This window comes from Bos grunniens, chromosome 8, assembly GCF_055505025.1.
Source record: "Bos grunniens cultivar Pamir isolate PY7600 chromosome 8, Bosgru_T2T1.0, whole genome shotgun sequence".
NCBI lineage: Eukaryota > Metazoa > Chordata > Mammalia > Artiodactyla > Bovidae > Bos > Bos grunniens.
Window position 1 is genome coordinate 33,536,905 of NC_141172.1, and position 20,752 is coordinate 33,557,656.

A 20,752-nucleotide genomic window follows, 5' to 3' on the forward strand; every position below is an offset into this window, starting at 1 on the left:
ATGAAGTTTCACTTCACTGCTCAAGGATTTCCATACACTTTTGCAAAATGGCTAATGAGAATTTTGCTGAACAGTCTCATACCTGAAATATCTGTCAATGCAGGGTCTCCAAGTGTTAGTATAGAAAATAGTGTTGGGTTGCACAAAGATACAAGTGTAAAGGAAGGTTTGTTGTTCACTTAAACTGTTTAGAGTACATACAAATTTGATTATTTTCTAAAATAAAACTGCCAGAAGATACATTTAGGGCTTCTTACCTTTGCTGCTAAGGTCAAAGCAATATCATTGGAGTTCTGCATAGTTACTAAATCAACAGAAATACATTCTCGGCTGACTTTGATCATCTCAGCACTAAAAAGCATCTGTCTAAAAATGTCTACCATATTTACAAAAAAAAATCATAGTAACAATCACTGTACCACTGCATATAAAACACTGGGTGTCATATATAAGCATGCACACACAAGCTCACATATGTATATATAACATTTCAAAGAGATGAATTAAATCCTTCTCTAGGGCATTGAAACTAAAGTGTATTTGGTGCTCACACCTGACAGAAGAAACAGATAAAAACTAGAGATCATATATATGCTAATTTGAATTTGAATATACATTCTAATACTGTTTAGAATTATACTCAGTGGAGATGGTGAGATCTGATTATCACAATTCTGAAAAGTAAACCAATTAACATCTGAGGAGTACATAACATTTTCATTTAAATGCTAGCAATTAGCCCTACAGTTATCTTTTAGAAACTGTAGGGGAGAAATTCAGGTGTTTTCTTACTTCAAGCTTTGAATATATTTTCTTGTCAATATTGACCCAACTGTCAGTGATTATTCTTGATCTTCAGGCTGTCTGAAGCAAGAACTAGAAACTCAAGCTGTTCTTAGGTATTAACTTGATCAGGGCAAACCAGGAGGTAAAGGGTTTTATATCCCTTCAAGCTTCTTATCTCCTGAGATTACCTTAATTCAGACATCCCTTACCTCTTGATCTTGAGATTTCTGTCCTCTAAATCAGCAAACCTAACATTTTCACTTAGGTGACCCACCGTGTTCTCAGTTTGACAGGTGAGAGTAGAGAATTGCCCACATTTTCAAGATGTAATTGTTGCAGTATCAAATACCTTAAACTTATTTTTTTTCCTGTTCTCAAACCTTAATTGAGCCTGCTGCTCCTGCTGCTAAGTCACTTCAGTCGTGTCCGACTCTGTGCGACCCCATAGATGGCAGCCCACCAGGCTCCCCCGTCCCTGGGATTCTCCAGGCAAGAACACTGGAGTGGGTTGCCATTTCCTTCTCCAGTGCATGAAAGTGAAAAGTGAAAGTGAAGTCGCTCAGTCGTGTCCAACTCTTCGTGACCCATGGACTGCAGCCCACCAGTTTTCATTAATTAAAAAAAAAACTGCTAGATTCCTCTGTGATAAAATTTCTTTTGACTTTTATCTAAACATAAAAATGTTTAGACTACAGATTTGTTTCTCAAAAGGGGAAGGGTGTTGTACTCTTGTCTATATCTGGAGATATTTTTCTCTGCCACATCTACGAATGAAATTAAACTAGGAATGTTGTGGATAGAGGCCAGGGATGCTGCTGAACAACCTATAATGCATAAGACAACCTGTCATGACACGAAAATATCTGCTCTAATTGTTAATAATGCTCAGGTTTAGAAACTATCCTATAAACAAAAGAAAAAAGGCAAATACCACTGACCTCTACTTCTCCAATTCTTTACCCTTTATCCCTAGAGGAGAATTGAGCCTAAGGCTCAACCATGCATTTACTTTTAGAAAAAGGATTTCACAGTCATTGTGGGACTGTCAAAAAATATAGTGAGCGTTAAATGGAAAAAGTTGGTGGTATGTAAAATTATCCATTTTGAGGGAAAATAGAGTAACAAATTTCCTATTCACTTATTCACTTTTTCATTTCAAACCTACTATAAACCTGGAGCACATAATACAGTCCAAAGTGCTGGGATGGAGTGGAGTGGACACAGTGAATCAGGCACAATACTTCACATTGATTGTGGAAGCAAGGGCTAAAGAGAAGAGAGAAAATAAAATGCCTCTTCCTACCTTTGTTTTCCTAGTTATGGAAGTGCTAATAATACAAAGACCATGAAAAGGGAGGAATATAGATGGAAATACAGATGTAAAAATGTAAAGGCAGGAAGAATCTGATAATTATGAGAAACTTAATGTGTTGTATTTGGCGGGTTACTTGTGACATTATTTTATTCTCCTAAAATGTTATTTGAAGATTAGGAAACAACCCAAGAGAAACTATAACTCAGCCACGATTTAGATTGACAAACCTTGGTCTCAAAGGTCCAGGGTTTTCTCTAGTCTCAAAGTTGCCAAGTCTCTCCTATTCAGATTATTTGGCTCTCACCTCATACTCCTTTATCTGGATAATGCCTGTTCATACTTGAGGTTTTAGTAGATGACTCTTTCCTATGAGCCTTCTCTGCAAGTCTGAATAAATCACCTCTTCAGCATGTTTCCTGTACTTCTACAACCACGGTCCGTATCTCAGTGTACTGCAATAACCTGCGTCCACTCGTATTTCTAGAATATAATTTCCTTGGCTTTCTCATTCACTCAAACTCTCAATAATCAGCTTAGTAATTGGCATGTATGTCCCTAAATGACTAAATTTATGACTCTGTGTCTGAAATATTCTTAACTATTTTCTAATGTGGCACTAGTGGTAAAGAACCTAGCTGCCAGTGCAGGAGACATAAGAGACATGAGTTAAATCCATGCGTCAGGATGATCTCCTGGAGGACATGGCATCCTACTTCGGTATCCTTGCCTGGAGAATCCCATGGACAGAGGAGCCTGGCAGGCTGTATAGTCCATGGGGTCACAAAGAGTTGGACACGACTGAAGCTGCTTAGCTTGCATGCACATGTATATGTATATATTTTAGAAAAATATACACAAAGGGGACAAAGTCTCATAAAGCCCTTCATTTTCTCTAGCTGGTTGTCCTATGAAGGGATTGGGGTCTTGGATCTCTAAATGATAGAGTCCTTTGTCTCATTTAACCACCCATGTCATTATGCTTAAACTGGAGAGTATCAGATGGAAATGGTAGGAAAGACAAAAGTGCATTTCTTCAAAAGCTCTTAACTCAGATCTGTTTTCCAATCTTGGTGATCTAGAATGTACTAAATAGAACATACAATAACTCGTCTTCTACTGTAAAACTTAGAGCAGAAGACAGTCTTATTCTTCCTTTCTTGGGTTTTTCTCTCACTTTGACCATGTGAGTAAGTTGTAAAGAAGAAAAGAATCTTTACCCTTGTTTGGTGGTCCCAACATATTACCTAAAAGTTCCTGATTTCATCATTAACCCATTTCTCAAAGTTTCTCCCCTATACTCAAGAGTGAATAGAGAAGGCATTTAATTCTTTGCCTCAAATTTCCCTTGAATTTTGTTGAATTCTCTGTATTAGAGTAGAATATTTCTTAACAAATGACTTGAGTATAACTTTAAACTTCTCCCAAGGGTTAGTAATTCAACTTACTCATACATAAAATCTGTTTTTTAATATCTTAAAATTAGTTTAATATCTAAGTTTATTTTAGTTTAGTTGCTAAGTCATATCCAATTCTTTTACACCCCATGGGTTGTAGCCTGCCAGGTTCCTCTGTCCATGGGATTTCCTAGGCAAGAATACTGGATAGGGTTGCCATTTCGTTCTCCAGAGGATCTTCTTGACCTAGGGATCAAACTTGCATCTTCTGCATTGGCAGGTGGATTCTTTACAACGGAGCCACATGGAAACTAATCTTAAAAAATGGCATATTTTAAAGATGTCTTTGATATGATACACATGAGAAAATAACTGTTTATTAGGCTGATAGTGTGACACAAAAACATAACCTAAAGCCATCCTCAATGAATGGCAGGCCATTTTTTTCTTAATTTTCCTAAGAAAGTATTTGTGACCAATATAGCATAACACATTATTGTATCTCATAATTCTAATGTAGAATTTGTGCAAAGTGAATTTGAAAAAAGAGCCCAGCAAATGGCAAATGTATATTAAAAAATATCAAGTGCAAATATTTCCCCAAAATATTGCCACTGAACTAATTCTAATATAATGAGCCTTAAGAAATGCAATGATCTCATATTTGTCTTATTGTTAAAACTGTGTAGGTGGTTTAACAAGTATTTTCACATCATGTGTGCTTTGTTAGATGTTAAATTTTTTTTTATCAGCATAATTAAAATAGAATGGTAGGTGTCCTGAGGAGATATTCACAGCTCTGTTTAAATATAAATGAAATCTCACAGATGTTAGCCAAAATTTCTAAATGTATACTTGCCTCTCAAGTCCTACTTGACAAAGCAATTTTAAAAGTATTTTCCTAAGACCCTTCAGTGATGCTGTTTCATTTATTAGATTTCTTCATTACACAGAAAAACATTCATTCATGTTAATAAAACAAAAACAGTCTGTATAAGACTGTTTCCTATAATTTTACAGCAAAGATGAATTCTAAAATCTGCTTCACCCACCTTTAGACTTAAATGTCCAGAATTGTATTAGTCATGATCCTTGGTTAAAACATTATCATTGTTGGTCTGTGAATGGGCAGTCTCCCTTCCTTGCTTCCCCCTCCATTCCTTCCTTCCTTCTCTCATAGTAATGAGATGACATCATGCAAAACAAAACTGCTGTCTTCAGGGATAATCATCCCTCCCCCTTATCCATCTCCCTGCCTCCATCCACTGGAGTATACCATTATCTTGGATTATTTCTGGACAATTCTTTATTTTTTGTTTGTTTTTATTCATATTCTACTTTTTTGTCAATTAATTCATATTTATCTCAGTTGGCTAAAAGATTTAAGGTTAGTTGTTACTGTGGACGGTTATTCTCTCTTAAACCTGAAAGTTTTCAATTTATAAATAATTTCAGAATTCTGCCTCTAAGTCAGCTCTCTAAGAGCATGAATCCATAGAATCTATGTTATTGCTAATCACTAGATTTCAAACTGTTTTCCCAAATTTAGGAGACATTGTTAACCTTTACTAATACTAATGATAGCTGCCTGACTTCAGTGTCCTGAGTGTAGAGCATGTACAAGGTACAATCAAAAGACAATAAATGTTAGCGAGATAATCGCTGATTAGTTACCTTATTAATATTTAGGTTACTAACAGATATTCAGTCTTGGTGAAATTATCTAGCCATTTTACAACTTTTTCCTCAGCAATTTAAAATATCAATATTTATTGGGAGATTGGGATTGACATATATACACTGACTATGCATAAAATAGATAACCAGTGAGAACCTACTGTGCAGCATAGGGCAAAAAAAGGTACAGTCTGTTTGTAGGACATATATTAACCTTAAAAATTTATCCCGATATACATTAGGTACAAACAAATACTATTTAATTCCACTTATAAAAGATACCTAGAGCAGACAAATTCATAGAGTCAGAAAGTACATCTGTAGATGCCAGGGTTGAGGGGTTTGGGGAGGTCCCCAACCTAACTCTACTAACTAGGGATTTAGTGTTCTGGGAACACAGTTTCAGTTTAGGAAAGTGAGAACTTCAGGAGAAGGACGATGATGATAGTTGCATGACAATGTGAACGTTTTTGGTGCCACTGAATTGTACAGTTAATATGGTTAAAATAATGTTTTATATTATGTAGCCTTTACCACAATAAAAAATTTTAAATGCTTGAGTCAAAACAATAAAAAAAAACTTTAATGGTGTGTAAGTTGATATTTTACCAATTTTGTTCACTTGAACTACTTTATAATTCTCAGAACTCTTTGTAGCATAAAATAAGTCATCATGTTCTATAAAGATTTCACAAAACTCAGTTTAAGGGAATTACCTATTATAAAACTCAGAGTTGTAAAAATTTACATCTGAGTTTTTGGGTTTTTTTTTTAGATATTTAGGCAACAAAATAGAATGATTTGTCACTAATCATAAATTCCGTGGACATGAAGTTCAGATTTATTTTGCATAATTTTCCAAGTTTCCAATACTTTCATAGGTAAAAGTAAAGTATTCTGTAACTCACAGAGACTCTCTATATGTTCTTCTGAGTAACTTAAAAAAGCACTTACGTTTGGCTGGAGGACTGTAGACATACTACTTACTTTTTGATATACCTTGATTATTATATTTTTTCTTTTTATAATTGAAGTATAATTGACATGTTTCAAGTCTGCAACATAGTTATGTGATTTTTTTGTACATTACAAAATGATCATCTGTCACCATGCAAAGTGATTAAAATATTATTCATTATATTCCCTATACTATATATTCCATTCCCATGACTTATTTATTGTATAAATGGAAATTGATGCTTCTTAATACCCCTCATCTATCTATCTCATTCATTTCCCCCACCAACCCTCTCACCTATAGCAACCAATTTGTTCTGTGTATCTGAATCTGTTTCTATTTTGTTATATTAATTCACTTGCTTTTTAGATTCTACATATAAATGAAATCATATGGTATTTGTTTCTCTCTGGCTTATTTCACCTAGCATAATACCATTCAGGTCTATCCATGTCATAAATGGCAAGATTTCATTATTTTTTATCACTGAGTAGTATTCCATTGTTTGTTTAACTATTATTTTTTCCAGTTTTGAGGTATCATTGACAAATAAAATTGTAAGGTAAAGTGTATATCATGGAGAATTGATGTGTTCATATTGTGAATGAATTCCCCTATCTGGTTAATTAACACATCTATCACTTCATATATTTATCTTCTCTTTGTTTGCTTTTTTTTTGGTGAGAATAATTAAGTACTACTGTCTTCCAAGATTTCAGTTATACAACACTGTGTTACCAACTATAATCACCGTATTTTACATTACATTCTCAGATTATATTCACCTTATAGGTGAAAGTTTCTATTTTCTCACCAAACTCTTCCTGTCTCCCTACACCCCAGCCACTGGCAACTGCTTTTCTACTTTCTGTTTCAAGGAACTTACTGTAAATTTTTTTTTTCCCCCTTAGAGTCCACATCTCAATGATATTATGCATTATTTGTTTTTCTTTGGCTTATTTCATTTACCATAATTCTTCAAGGTCCATCCATTTTTTCCCCACATGTCAAGATTTCCTTCTAATGGTTGAATAATCTATGTTTGTGTCTGTGTGTGTAAAATATTGATACCTTATCACAGTATATGATTGGCAAATATATTCTCCCATTCCATAGATTGCTTTTTCATTTTGTTGATTTTTTTTCCCTTTTCTGTGCAGAAGCTTTTTAGATGGATGTAATGCCATTTGCTTATTTTGCTTTGGTTGCCATTGCTTTTGATGTCAGACAAAAAAAAAAAAAAAACACAAAAATACAGCACCAAACATTGCCAAGACTGTTGTCAATGAGCTTTTCTCATGTTTCTTCAAGAATTTGTATGGTTTCAGGTCTTATGTTTGCGTTTTTAATCCATCTTGAGTTGATTTTTGTGGGTAGTGTAAGATGATTGGAATAGTACCTGACAGAAAGCAAAACATTCTGACGTTTTTTCTTTAAACTGCAGGGAAAGGGGATTTGAGGAGATGAGGTAATGTCAGTTGGATTCTTCAACCTTTCTTGGGTGCTCAGATAAAGCTGGCATAAGTCCAGCATTCCTTTCAATATCTCTGTGGATTTGGAGAAGGAGATGCTCACAATCACTCATGAAAGTGATCCCTGTTTTTACTGATTTCACATTTCGTCTCTTGCAGTTATTATCTCTTTCCTGACCCAAATTTGTACAGTATTGATACTTCATAAAAACCACTCATGTAAGGGGGTTGATTGTTTTCAGGAGAATTTCTGTGAAGATTTCACAGCTGTGGCTACAGATTAGAAAAAATCAAAGAGTAATCATTTTAAAAAGAATAATAAACACCCTTTTATATAGTTTGAATCATCCCCCTTCCAGGGTAAAATGCTCAGTCAATCTTTTCCAATGTCTCCAGCCCGCTCCCCATTCTAACTTCCTTTCTCACCCTCACAGCCCACTGGCAGCCCCCCTTGGTAGATTCCTATTTGTTTATTATGCACAGTGAGAGCTCCCTCTTTTTTTTTTTTTTCTGCACTTGCTTATTTAGACCACTCCCTAACTTTTCTTTTAGGGCAAGATTCTTTGAAGAGACTTCCATTTAGAAAAAAAATCCTCTTCCCCACAAAATCTATATCTTGCTCATGATGTTTTCCCCCATTTTATATATAATAATGCCATTAATTCTTTAATATGTTAGCTATTGTTTTGTTTCAGTGAATATTAAACCTATTAAAATAATATACTATGCTTATTTTATTTATTTTTATTTTTGGCCATGTCATGTGGTTTTCAGGATCTTAGTTCCCCTACTAGAGTTTAAACCCATGCCCCTGACAGTAAAAGTAGGAGTCCTAACCATTAGACTGCCAGAGAATTCCCAATATATTATGTTCAAGCAAAGTTTTGTTCTCATAACTCTATTTCCCTATAGGCTCATAAGTTTTCCTTCTAAAAATTATTTTTATCATTAGGATACTAAAAAAAAAATGAGTGTCAAGTTGAAGAGAGAATATTGTAGTTAAAAATTATTAAGAATGACTGCTTATTTATCCACATTTTGGTATTTACACAATCTGTTTTTTAAAACAGCAAAACTGTGTTCAAATTTGTTATTTTTAGGTTCTTATATAACCTAAGGCATGACATTAATGAAAATGTAGAATGCAGGCTCGGAGCAGAATTCCTATTCAATTTTGTGCCCTCCTCCTCAGAATCTGTGGTAAATTACCCAGAGAATTTTTACTTCTTAAGTTTGCCTATAGAAAAAAAGAGATAGGACCCAAGTTTTAGTAAGAGTTTGACTTTCTACATAATAGATTTTTCTGTAAGTGGATGGGAAATATATTGACCATGCTTTGTGCTTTACGGATTGTTTCATTTCTTAGTTATACTTTTGAAAAAAAAAATAGGATTGGTGTACAAAAGCTACCTATGTCTAATGTTTCCAATGTGGAAGGCAGAAAGCTCGAAAGAAAATGGGCTTTTCTTTACAGGATAGGTTGGAAAAGGTTATCTTTCCATGTTGAGTAGTCAGTGGTGAATACTCCCAGAACATCCATGATGAACAGTTCCTTGATAATATTTCTTCTGTCTGATCTTTCTATGCTCTGATAGGAGATTTGGTGAGATGCATTTACTACATGGAATGATCTTGCATTTTTTTAAATTTCTGATTTGAAGTTTAAACACTTAACATTTGCTATTTTACCACTACTTTTTAAATAAGTAAAGTAATATTGATCTTCTGAATATCTATTATGACTCAATTCATAAATCAAAACCTATTATGATTAAATTCATTCAGTTCATTCAGTTATAGCTTAGACATTGTTAAATTCTGTTATTTGACAAATGTTTACTAAGCTTATGCTTAATCTTAAGCAGGCACTGTGCTTGGAGATATAATTCAATTTACATTATCCTCTACCAAATCAGTAAATATTGCTAGTTTTAGTAACTCCCTGTCCCCTATTACTGCCTGATGCTTTTTATTTTGAAACGTTGTTGTTGTTCAGTTGCTAAGTGGTGTCTGACTCTTTGTGACCTCATGGAATGTAGCATGCCAGGCTTCCCTGTCCTTAACCATCCCCCAAACTTCGCTCAAACTCATGTCCATTGAGTCAGTGATGCCATCCAACTATCTCATCCTCTGTCGTCCCCTTTTCCTCCTGCCTTCAATCTTTCCCAGCATCAGGGTCTTTCTAATAAATCAACTCTTGGCATTGGTTGGCCAAAGTATTGAAGCTTCAGCTTCAGCATCAGTCCTTCCAGTGAATATTTAGGGTTGATTTCCTTTAGGATTGATTGGTTTGATCTCCTTGCTGTCCAAGGGACTCTCAAGAGTCTTCTCTAGCTCCACAGTTCAAAAACATCAATTCTTCAATGCTCAGCCTTCTTTATTGTGGTCCAACTCTCACATCTGTACATGACTGCTGGAAAAACCATAGGTATGACAGACCTTTGTTGTTAAAGTGATGTCTCTACTTTCTAATAACACTGTCTAGGTTTGTCATAGCTTTTCTTCCAAGGAGCAAATACCTTTTAATTTTATGGCTGCAGTCACTGTCTGCAGTGATTTTGGGGCCCAAGAAAATAAAGTCTGTCATTGTTTCCAGTTTTTCCCCATCCATTTGCCACAAAGTGATGGAACTGATTGCCGTAATCTTCATTTTTTGAATGTTGAATTTTAAGCCAGCTTTTTCACACTCCTCTTTCACCTTCATCAAGAGGCTCTTTAGTTCCTCTTCACTTTCTGCCATTAGAGTGGTATCATCTGCATATCTGAGGTTGTTATATTTCTCCTGGCAATCTTGATTGCAGGTTGTGATTCATATAGACCAGCATGTCACATAATGTACCCTGCATATAAGTTAAATAATAAGGGTGGTGATATACAGCCTTGATGTACTCCTTTCCCAATTTTGAACCAGTCAGTTGTTTCATGTTTGGTTTTATTTGTGCTTCTTGACCTGTATACAAGTTTCTCAGAAGGCAGATAAGGTGGTCTGGTATCCCCATCACTTTAAGAATTTTCCACAGTTTGTTGTGATCCACACAAAGGCTTTAGCATAGTCAATGGAGCAGAAGTAGATGTTTTTCTGGAGATCCTTTGTTTTCTCTATGGATGTTGGCAATTTGATCTCTGGTTCCTCTGCCTTTTCTAAATCCATCTTGTCCACCTGGAAGTTCTTGGGTTATGTACTGTTGAAGCCTAGCTTTAAAGAATTTGCACGTTACCTTCCTAGCATGTGAAATGAGTGCAATCATATGGTAATTTGAACATTCTTTGGCATTGCCCTTCTTTGGGATTGGAATGAAACTGACCTTTTCCATTCCTGTAGCCATTGCAGAGTTTTCCAAATTTGCTGGCATATTGAGTGTAGCACTTTCACAGCATCATCTTTTAGGATTTGAAATAACTCAGCTAGAATTCTGTCATTTCCACTAATTTTGTTTGTAGTAATGCTTCCTAAGGCTCACTTGACTTCACACTCCAGAATGTCTGGCTTAGATGAGTGACTAATGGTTATCTGGGTCATCATGGTTATCTGGGTCATTAAGACCTTTTTTGTACAGTTCTTCTATGTATCCTTGCCACCTCTTCTTAATCTCTTCTGCTTCAGTTAAGTCCTTACCATTTCTGTGCTTATTGTGCCCGTCTTTGCATGAAATGATCCCTTAGTATCTTTGATTTTCTTGGAGAGATCTCAAGTCTTTCTCCTTCTATTGTTTTCATAGTCAGATGTTTTTTTTTTGTTGTTGTTGTTTGTTTGTTTTTAATCACATACAGCTGCAGCACTGAAGAATGTCCCCATCGGTATACTGAGATCTAATATCCACTGGATACTTTCTATGTACTAGACACTCTGTTTTGTTCTTTCAGTGCATCTATCACAAATAATCTTAGTACAGCTTCACAGGTTAACCCTTCCATTTTACTGCTGAGAAAAATGAAGAACAGTGAGGAAAAATCACTTGGCCAAGGTCATACTGCTAATGTGTTAAAACATGAGCTTAATTTGCTACCCTCTTAATCATTATTCTAAGATAAGTACTTCATTTAGGGGAACATGATAACTGCCAGCTCTGATGGGTAAGGGCAATATGAAACTGATGAGTAATCATGCTTTTCATAATATAAAGGTCAGTGATCTTGACTCCACTACTGACTATCCCATGAGACCACTGTTAAGTCAAAAGCTAATTGCGCTTACTCATGAGTGTGTTGTGAGGATTAAATGAGGTAATACATATAGAATATGTAGTTTGTTGCCTGGTAATTGTAAATTACCAGTAAACATTTGCCTTTGCTCTCATTGTGATTGTTTTGGGGTATTTAAATTAATTCATTCCTGTTATTAAAAGTACCTTAGTTATATCTTGCCCTCTTGACCTTTTAGAGAGGAAGATATTCATATGAAATGTTCTCTAGGCTAGAGAATGAAGTTTTCTAGTTTTACTTTTATCTTTGATTCAAGTGATCAAATGAATGTATTAAACTTTTTAACTGTAAAAATTATTTAACTTTTTGTTCCTGTATTTCTTTTTCTAACCTTCTACCACAATAAACTTCATATCTATAGAAAAATTGAAAGAACAGTATAATAACACATGTAACTCTTATTCCAGACTCACCAATTATTGGTATTTTATCAAAATTTGAGTTTCTCATATGTATACACTTATTCAGACTCACCAATTATTGCTATTTTTTTCAAAATTTGAGTTTCTCTTCACTTTTTTCTTTCTAACACCATATATATGTATGTATGAAATATTTTGGCTGAATTGTTTGAAATTAAATTGCAATGAGAAGTACATTTCATCCCCAAATCTTTAATAAGAATAAACACATTTTTGCACATAATCATTATAGTATTATAACATCCAAGAAATTTAATATCAGAGAAATAGAAATAATGTTATTTAACATGAAGTTTCTATTTGAGTGTCTGTAATCATCTCTACAATTTTTATTTTGGATGAAATACATTATGATCAAAGGCTGTTGCTGTAAAATCTCAATTTTCTGAAGATGTGAGAGGTTATGGGAAATTTCATTGTTTACTGTAAACTTTCTCAAATGTATGAAAATAACCTATATTCAAATAACAAGGTTTTCTATAATTTACTGTAAATGCAGATTGTAGATTGCCTTCTTCGGTTTCACAGTTCTTTCTTTGTCTACTAAATCTATCTAGATTTTAAAGAAGGATGATATATTGTTAACCATTGTATTTTCATATAAAGCTTCCCTGAATTTTTAAAATCATTTTGTTTGGAGGAAATTTTCAAACATATCCCCAGATAGAGAACAATAGTACAATGTCTCCATGTACCCATTCATCCCTGTTTGATGATAATCAACATTTTATCAGTCTTACACATCTCTCCCAATTATTTTTTGTGTGAATAGTATTTTAAAACAAATCTGTGACATCACATCATTTTATCTGTAGATATTTCAATACAAATGTCTAACAGGATATATGTATGTGTCTCTTTTCATTTACCTTTTTTCATGCCATTTACTTCTAGAAAATACTTTTGTCACTTATCTTTAGTGTGTCCCATAATCTAGTCAATATATTTGCTGCAGACTTTCTTTTGGTGATGTTTAAACATCCCTCATTCACCCAGATTTTCTATTCACTGATTATGATGTCTAGAGGTTTGGTTAGATTTAAGCCCTCACCTTTCCTTTTTCAAGACTATTTCATTGGTGGGACTATGTACTTGCTGTTTGCATCACACCAGGAGGCATACTGTATCCATTGGTTCTACTATAAGAAAAGCTATGATTGATCTGTATATTTAGATGGTATCAATCTGAACCATTCTTTATGAAGTTTTCCATCAACTTTTCATCTAATGGTTTTAGAATTCATTAATATTCATGGCCTACCTCCTTTATTTCATTGCGATGCTATGCTAAGTCACTTCAGTCATGTCCGACTCTGTGAGACCCCATAGACGGCAGCCCACCAGGCTCCCCTGTCCCTGGAATTCTCCAGGCAAGACCACTGGAGTGGCCTGCCATTTCCTTCTCCAATGCATGAAAGTGAAAAGTGAAAGTGAAGTCACTCAGTTGTGTCCGACTCTTAGCGACCCTATGGATTGGAGCCTAACAGGCTCCTCCGTCCATGGGATTTTCCAAGCAAGACTACTGGAGTGGGGTGCCATTGCCATTAGAGTTTGCAAAATGGTGATTCTTCTATATTTATTATCTCTTTTGCTATGTTTGGCCTTCCTTGATGGCTCAGCGGGTGAAGAATCTGCCTGCAATGTAGGAGACACAGATGTGACTTTGATCCTTGGGTCAGGAAGATCCCCTGGAGGAGGAAATGCCAGCCCACTCCAGTATTCTTGCCTGGAGAATCAATCCCGTGGACAGAGGAGCCTGAAGGGTTGCAAAGAGTTGGACGCTACTGAGTGACTAAGCACATTTGCATTTGTTAGCATGATTGATTCCATGAAGACCTTTTCCTCATCCATTTGATTATATGAATATTTGAAATTTGTTTTATTCAGAAAAAGCAGGATAAATGCTTGACTCATTCTCATTAATCAGTTTATCATGTTACCTCGAATTGTGAATTTCTCACATTTTAAATAGTTGTATTTTATGTTTAGTTGATATAGTGGATGCTACATGCAGGTTTTTAACTATTATACCATATTTTCAAAGTTTTTCTCTCAATTAGATGTGTTTCTGTAGGTGGGTGTATCCTTGCCTATCTGCAAATATTTTTCTTTTCTCCCCAGTGAGTGAAGAATAGTTTTCCTAGGTAGGGGGAGTCTGATTTCAAGCTTCTCTGTTACTTGTTTTAGAAATTTCTTTATCAACTTTTAAATACAACATTGTAGATGGGCAATTAAACAAAACTTCTTTATCCTTTTATCTTTCTACTGGAAAGTTCTAAGTTTGTTGTTCAAGGAATTCAAGTATCTAACCAATATATCCCTATGCATGTAACTTTATTAATCCCACTGGGAACTAGCCAAAACTTATAAAGTATAGGCTGGAATATTCTTCAGCCTGATGAAATTTTTAAAATTATGATTGATTTTATTTTCATCTATATCTACTTTTTCTTCTGGAAAGCCTATTCTCAAATTACAATTACTGTATCTACCCTCCAAATCTTACATTTCTCTCCAGACTACAATCTCTTTTAATTTTGCTTTATGATTGACTTGATCTTCCAGACCAGTAATTTTAGTCATGTCAGAGATGATTCCCTTCTTCAGTGTATATGTTAAATTTTTAAAGTTTGTTCCAATAAAGTATGTTAGTCTACAGTTGATGTTATTTTTATTATTTTGTAATTAGAATGTTTTCTTCCAATATTTTCTGTCTTCCTTTATATCTTTGTTTCATTAGAGGTCCATTCTGATATTTTGTTTGATTGCTGTCTCTCTCTGGATATGAGGTTTTCAAAAGTGTTGAAACTCTTTTCCTTCTAGTTGCCAAGGTTTGGTAGCTTGGAATTGAGGACAGTGATATAGAGTGCCAAAAGACCAGCGGTCTGTCAGCACCTGCAGGCTGGAGATACATCATAAATCAGGTTATCCAAGAAGAAACCATTTAGCTACTGAATCTCTCTGTACTTTCCTTCAATAAGGGGTGCAGAATTAGTTCACCTGTTCAGCTTCTTGTTAGCTTTTCATAGAGCAAGAAAACTAATCCTACTCAAATTGATTCCAGATTGCTTTGGGGAAGATCCTAGGATGCCAAGGGGCTAGGATCACTTAGATTCTGTCACATTCTCAGTCTCTGTTGCTGGTTCCCGTGCTTTCATATGGACCAGAGAGGGGGAAGATACTTACTGACTCTTGAACTTAAACCCATTTGTGTGTCAGATCCAGTAAGTTTTTGGCCTAAGAAAATAGAATGACTTTAAGTTGAGAATTGAAGGGCATATGTATTTTTTACTACACCTAGTCTTTGGAGAAGGCACTGGCACCCCACTCCAGTACTTTTGCCTGGAAAATCCCATGGATGGAGGAGCCTGGTAGGCTGCAGTCCATGGGGTCGCTCAAAGTCAGACAGGACTGAGCAACTTCACCTTCACTTTTCACTTTCATGCATTGGAGAAGGAAATGGCAACCCCCTCCAATGTTCTTGCCTGGAGAACCCCAGGGACAGCGGAGCCTGGTGGGCTTCCATCTATGGGGTCGCACAAGTCGGACACGACTGAAGTGACTTAGCAGCATCAGTCTTTGGAAGATTGGTTCTTGGAGTATCAATTTTTTTTTTTCTTTGTCACAAAAGCTAAGAACTTATTTATTATTTGCCTATGACATAGAACTGAATCAAATTTAGGAGAAAAGTTGATTTGGAACTCAAATCACTGAGATATCCTCTTTATTCATATCACCTTACTTATAAAGGCAATATATTGAGGAAAATATGCTTATTTTGTGTCATATTTAATTATGCAGACTGTCATGAATCCTTTTGGAAGTATGGGTTATAAATAAGTAAAGGAAATTTTAATCCCTCCCAATTGAATAGGAAGGTAATTTAAGATTATATAAAATGATTTGATCATTCATATCTTAAAACATTTCCATTTTGAGAAGAGTAGAACATAAAATGTTTTCACTAAGCCAAAAATGTGATCAGGAAAATAAGTAACTCAACTTGTAAGGATACCTGGATTCTAATCTTGATGATGTTACTAGTTAACTTTATGATCTTGGGGGAAAAAGTCATGGTAATATTGTTTCTCATCTGCTAAATGTAATAACAATATAGGTGAAAACTTAGACCCTTTTTGTTTCTGAATTTATGAACCTGCTTTGAACATAACTTTGAATATGAGCAGTAAGGTTGAGACCTATGAAGACAAAAGAATTAACTACATCCAAATAGAATATAAAATAATGATATAGTGCTACCTGGCCCCCACCTCAGGAACAAAAATCACAAAAATAGGAGCCTTGGCTACTGAATAAAAATCGTGTTGTTCTATGTAAATATGAAACATTTTCCAGTTGTATCTACCACCTTTGCTAAAGTTCTATTTAGGCATTAAACTTAGAAAATCCTTAGAGTTATACTGTTTTTATCATAATGTTTGATGCTTTTGATGATATGTAAAAGATGTTTTCCGAGGAGTCATAGTCATAACCGTCTAAAAACCATAAAAGTCAACCCCAAAATCACAAAGAAGCATTTAAATTTACAAAGAAAATTTCCTGAGAGCTAAGAATCCTCTAAAATATAACTTCTTCTCACCTTTAACATTTTTTTTCTTTTTTACCATATTATTCTCCTCTGTAAACTTTTGAGAGTATAATTATTCGTACCAACACTTCTCATACCTATTTCTCTATTCTTTGTCCTTGTGTGTCAAAAGCCACAAAATAGCCCAAAAGAGCTTTACTTACTTCCTTTGCTTGGAAGGCCAAAATGTCTCTTCATACTATTGGATTGCATGTCTATAGTACCAAATTAAGTCTTGAGTATCTCTCTGCTTAGTTATTTTTTAAATTCAATTAAACTATTCCTACAAAATACAGCAGTATAAAAGTTCTATGAAACATTATTTGTCCTGCATATATGATAGACTTTCATGAAAATAACATGAACAAAACCAGAACCAATTAGCACTAGGATATGTATGCAGATTCTAAAGCATATGATATAAATTGTTAATAAAAGTAACATAAGCTTAGACCATTCTAGAAAATGGGTAGAACATGAACTAAATGTTAAGTGTTGGACAAATCTTAAATGAGGGAGGAGGTTTCAGGGGCACAGATTCATAGGTATAAACGCTTGTGCTTAGTCGCTCAGTCATGTCCATCTTTGTGACCCTTTGAACTGTAGCCCACCCACCTCCTCTGTCCATGGGATTTTTCAGGCAAGGATATTTGGAGTGAGTTGCCATTTCCTACTCCAGGGGATCTTCCCAACCTAGGGAGAAACCCAAGTCTCCTGCATTGCAGTCAGTTTCTTTACCTGCTGGGGCATTGGTGAAGCCTAGGTATATACACACACATGTCCAAAGGATGGTGTGTATGTGTGAAGAGAACCCTGAAAATGCCAGAAGAGAAGACTATTAGGATGGTTAGCCATATTGTTGAGATGTGAAGAACATACTGAGAAATATCTTCATTCTCTGGGCAGTTGGAAGTCAGTATGGGTTCTTACACAGGAAAATAACATAATGGAATCAATATTAGAAGGCCTGCTATTCAAATAAAACAACAAACAAAAAACTCACTATATTAAGTTATCTTAAATATGATAGTAAAATGTCACTTTTGTTGTCACATATTTATAATAAATAAATGGTGTAGTTTTTTTTTTTTTTTTTAAGTAAAGAAAATATCCTTTGAGCAAAAAGTTAGCAAATATTGATGAGAAAAACAGCTGATGATCTCAGTAGCAATTATTCAATACAAAGTCTCCCACCCATTTCAGTGAACAAACAATTGCCATTGAAAAGTTTAAAAATATTTTACAGAGTACCATTATAATAAAATCAGGTAAAATTTCATGTCTGAAATATTTTGGTTTCCACTGAATTATCACTGAAAAGGCACCACCACACCTGCAATATAACACAGCTAGGAGGAAGTTTAGTTCAGTTAAGTTGCTCGGTCGTGTCTGACTCTTTGTGACCCCATAGACCCCATAGACTGCAGCATGCCAGGCTTTCCTGTCCATCACCAACTCCCGGAGCTTGCTCAACTCCATTGATGTCCTCCAACCATCTCATCCTCTGTGTCCCCTTCTCCTCCTGCCTTCAATCTTTCCTAGCATCAGGGTCTTTCCCAATGAGTCAGTTCTTTGCATCAGGTAGCCAAAGTATCAGAGCTTCAACATTAGTCCTTCCTATATATGCAGGACTGATTTCCTTTAGGATTGACTGGTATGATCTCCTTGCAGTCCTAGGGACTCTCAAGAGTCTTCTCCAACACCACAGCTCAAAAGCATCAATTCTTCAGCACTCTGCTTTCTTTATTGTCCAACTCTCACATCCATACATTACTTCTGGAAAAACCGCAGCTTTAACTAGATAGACTTTTATCAGTAAAGTAATGTCTCTGTTTTTTAATATGCTGTCTAGGTTGGTCATAGCTTTTCCTCCAAGGAGCAAGCATCTTTTAATTTCATGTTTGCAGTCACCATCTGCAGTGATTAACCAGGTTAGTTTCAGTCAGAGCTGAAAACTTCCCCTCCCTAATTTTAGTGGGAGCTGCTTTGTATCATGCTGTGAAGACAGCATGTGTTGCAAATGCCTTTTGAGAACCTGGGAAACTAAGTTCAGTATAACAAAGACAAATATTTCCATATACAAACTCTTATACTTCTAAGTGGGGATTTCTTTGATTTTCAGTCACAAGAAGGTGTTCATTTATGGTTCCTGCAATCCTTTCAATGTCAAAGAATTAAAATTTGCATGAGGATTGAAACCTTTTGAGAAACTTTTTACTGAGCCCAGGGAGATGCTTTTTACACTTCACACACTTAATATCTTTAAAAAAACTAGCTACACCAACAAGGCAGTTTTGGATATAAGGCACTATGAGGCAGTTAGGGGAAATCCCCATGTTTTCATAGACGTGAACTGATTTTGCACTAGCACAGTTGACTTTGCCCTCCTTTTAAAAAATGAAATAAAAGTTTATTTAAATAGGCTGATTAACAATTTATTTTATTGAGATATGTCTTTGTTTATTGAAATGGCAAAGAGCTAACTGTTTTTTCAATTAATGGTACTCAGTAAGAACAGGTTTGTCAAGGGATTCCTTTGTATACTGCTAGTGGGGTTAAACTGGAAAATACTGTTGAGGAAAGCGGTGTTGTTACTGTATAGATAGAGTTTACAAACACATGTAGCATTTGAGTTATAGCTGTGTCTTTATGAATATTTCCTTAAGCAAGAATTTGTGAATTTGTTTAAAAAATATGGACAAGGATGGGGTAACATTGTGATTTAAAAAAATGTGTATTTGATCTTCATCCTGAAGCTCCCAAAATTCTTGGGATTTCCTAAGTGATGATAGCTATAAAGGTAAGGACAGTGTCCTTTGTTATTTTAATAAAGTGACTTGGATGGCAGCTAAGGATGAGGTTTAGTTACCAGGGGAAACAATCACCTTATGAAAGGGTTGGAATTTTCAGTATTCCTACCCTCCGAAAGGGGAGAAGGGCTGGAGGGTGAATCAATTGCCAGGGATTTAATCAACCATGTCTATGTAATGAAGCTCCCATAAAAGCTCAAAAGGACTGAGTTCTGAGAACTTCTGGATCAGTGAATAATCTTGGAGAGTAGTGTGCCTGGAGAGGGCATGAATGCTTCATGTTGTTTCCCCATATCTTGCCCTGTGAGACCCTTCCATCTGCCTGTTCTTGAAATATATCCTTGTATAATAAACTTATAGTCTAATGAGTAAACAGATTTCTTGAGAGTTCTACTAGCTGCTCCAGCAAATTAATCACACTGGAGGAGGAGGTCTTGGGTATCTCTGGTTTACAACTAGTCAGTCAGAAGTATAGGTAATAACCTGGACTGGTGACTGGTGTCTGATTCCCAAGGTTAGTGTTATGAAACCTCCAATCTTCCCCCAATTGCTGGTCTATCAGATGCTCAGGTGACAGCCTGGGCATGTGAGTGACATCTGAAATTGTGGGAAGAACAGTTTTGTAAGACTGAACCTTTAATCTGTGAGATATGATGCTATCTGCAGGTATTTAGTGTTAGAATTAAGTTGAATCATAGGATACCCAGTTGATGTCCAAGAATTGCTTGGTGGTGTGGGGGGAAACCCCTTCTCCTCACACTGAAGTTGGGTCTCAGAACACCTAAGAGTCGTGTCCGACTCTGCGATTCCATGGATTGTAGATTGCCAGGCTCTTTGGTCTATGGAATTATCCAGGCAAGAATACTGGAATGGATAGCCACTCCTTTCTTCAGGGAATCTTCCTGACCCAGAGATCAAACTCAGGTCTCCTGCACTGAAGGCAGATTCTTTAACATCTGAGCTACCAGGGAAGCCCAAGAGATGGCCAGAGTATTATTACTGATAATCTGGAAAAAGTTGGAAACAACCAAAAGTTCTCAAATCTTGTGTGGCAAATTCTTTAACCAAAGTATATGAGTATATCTTACTATTGCAATCAATAAAAGTCATGTAAATATGTGTGGGAA

General features: G+C 35.5%; 1 protein-coding gene across 2 annotated transcripts in view; it reads left to right on the plus strand.

The window, feature by feature from the left end:
* PTPRD (protein tyrosine phosphatase receptor type D) overlaps positions 1–20,752 on the plus strand; it is a 2,533,682-nt gene that overhangs the window by 864,175 nt on the left and 1,648,755 nt on the right. The window lies entirely within an intron of this gene.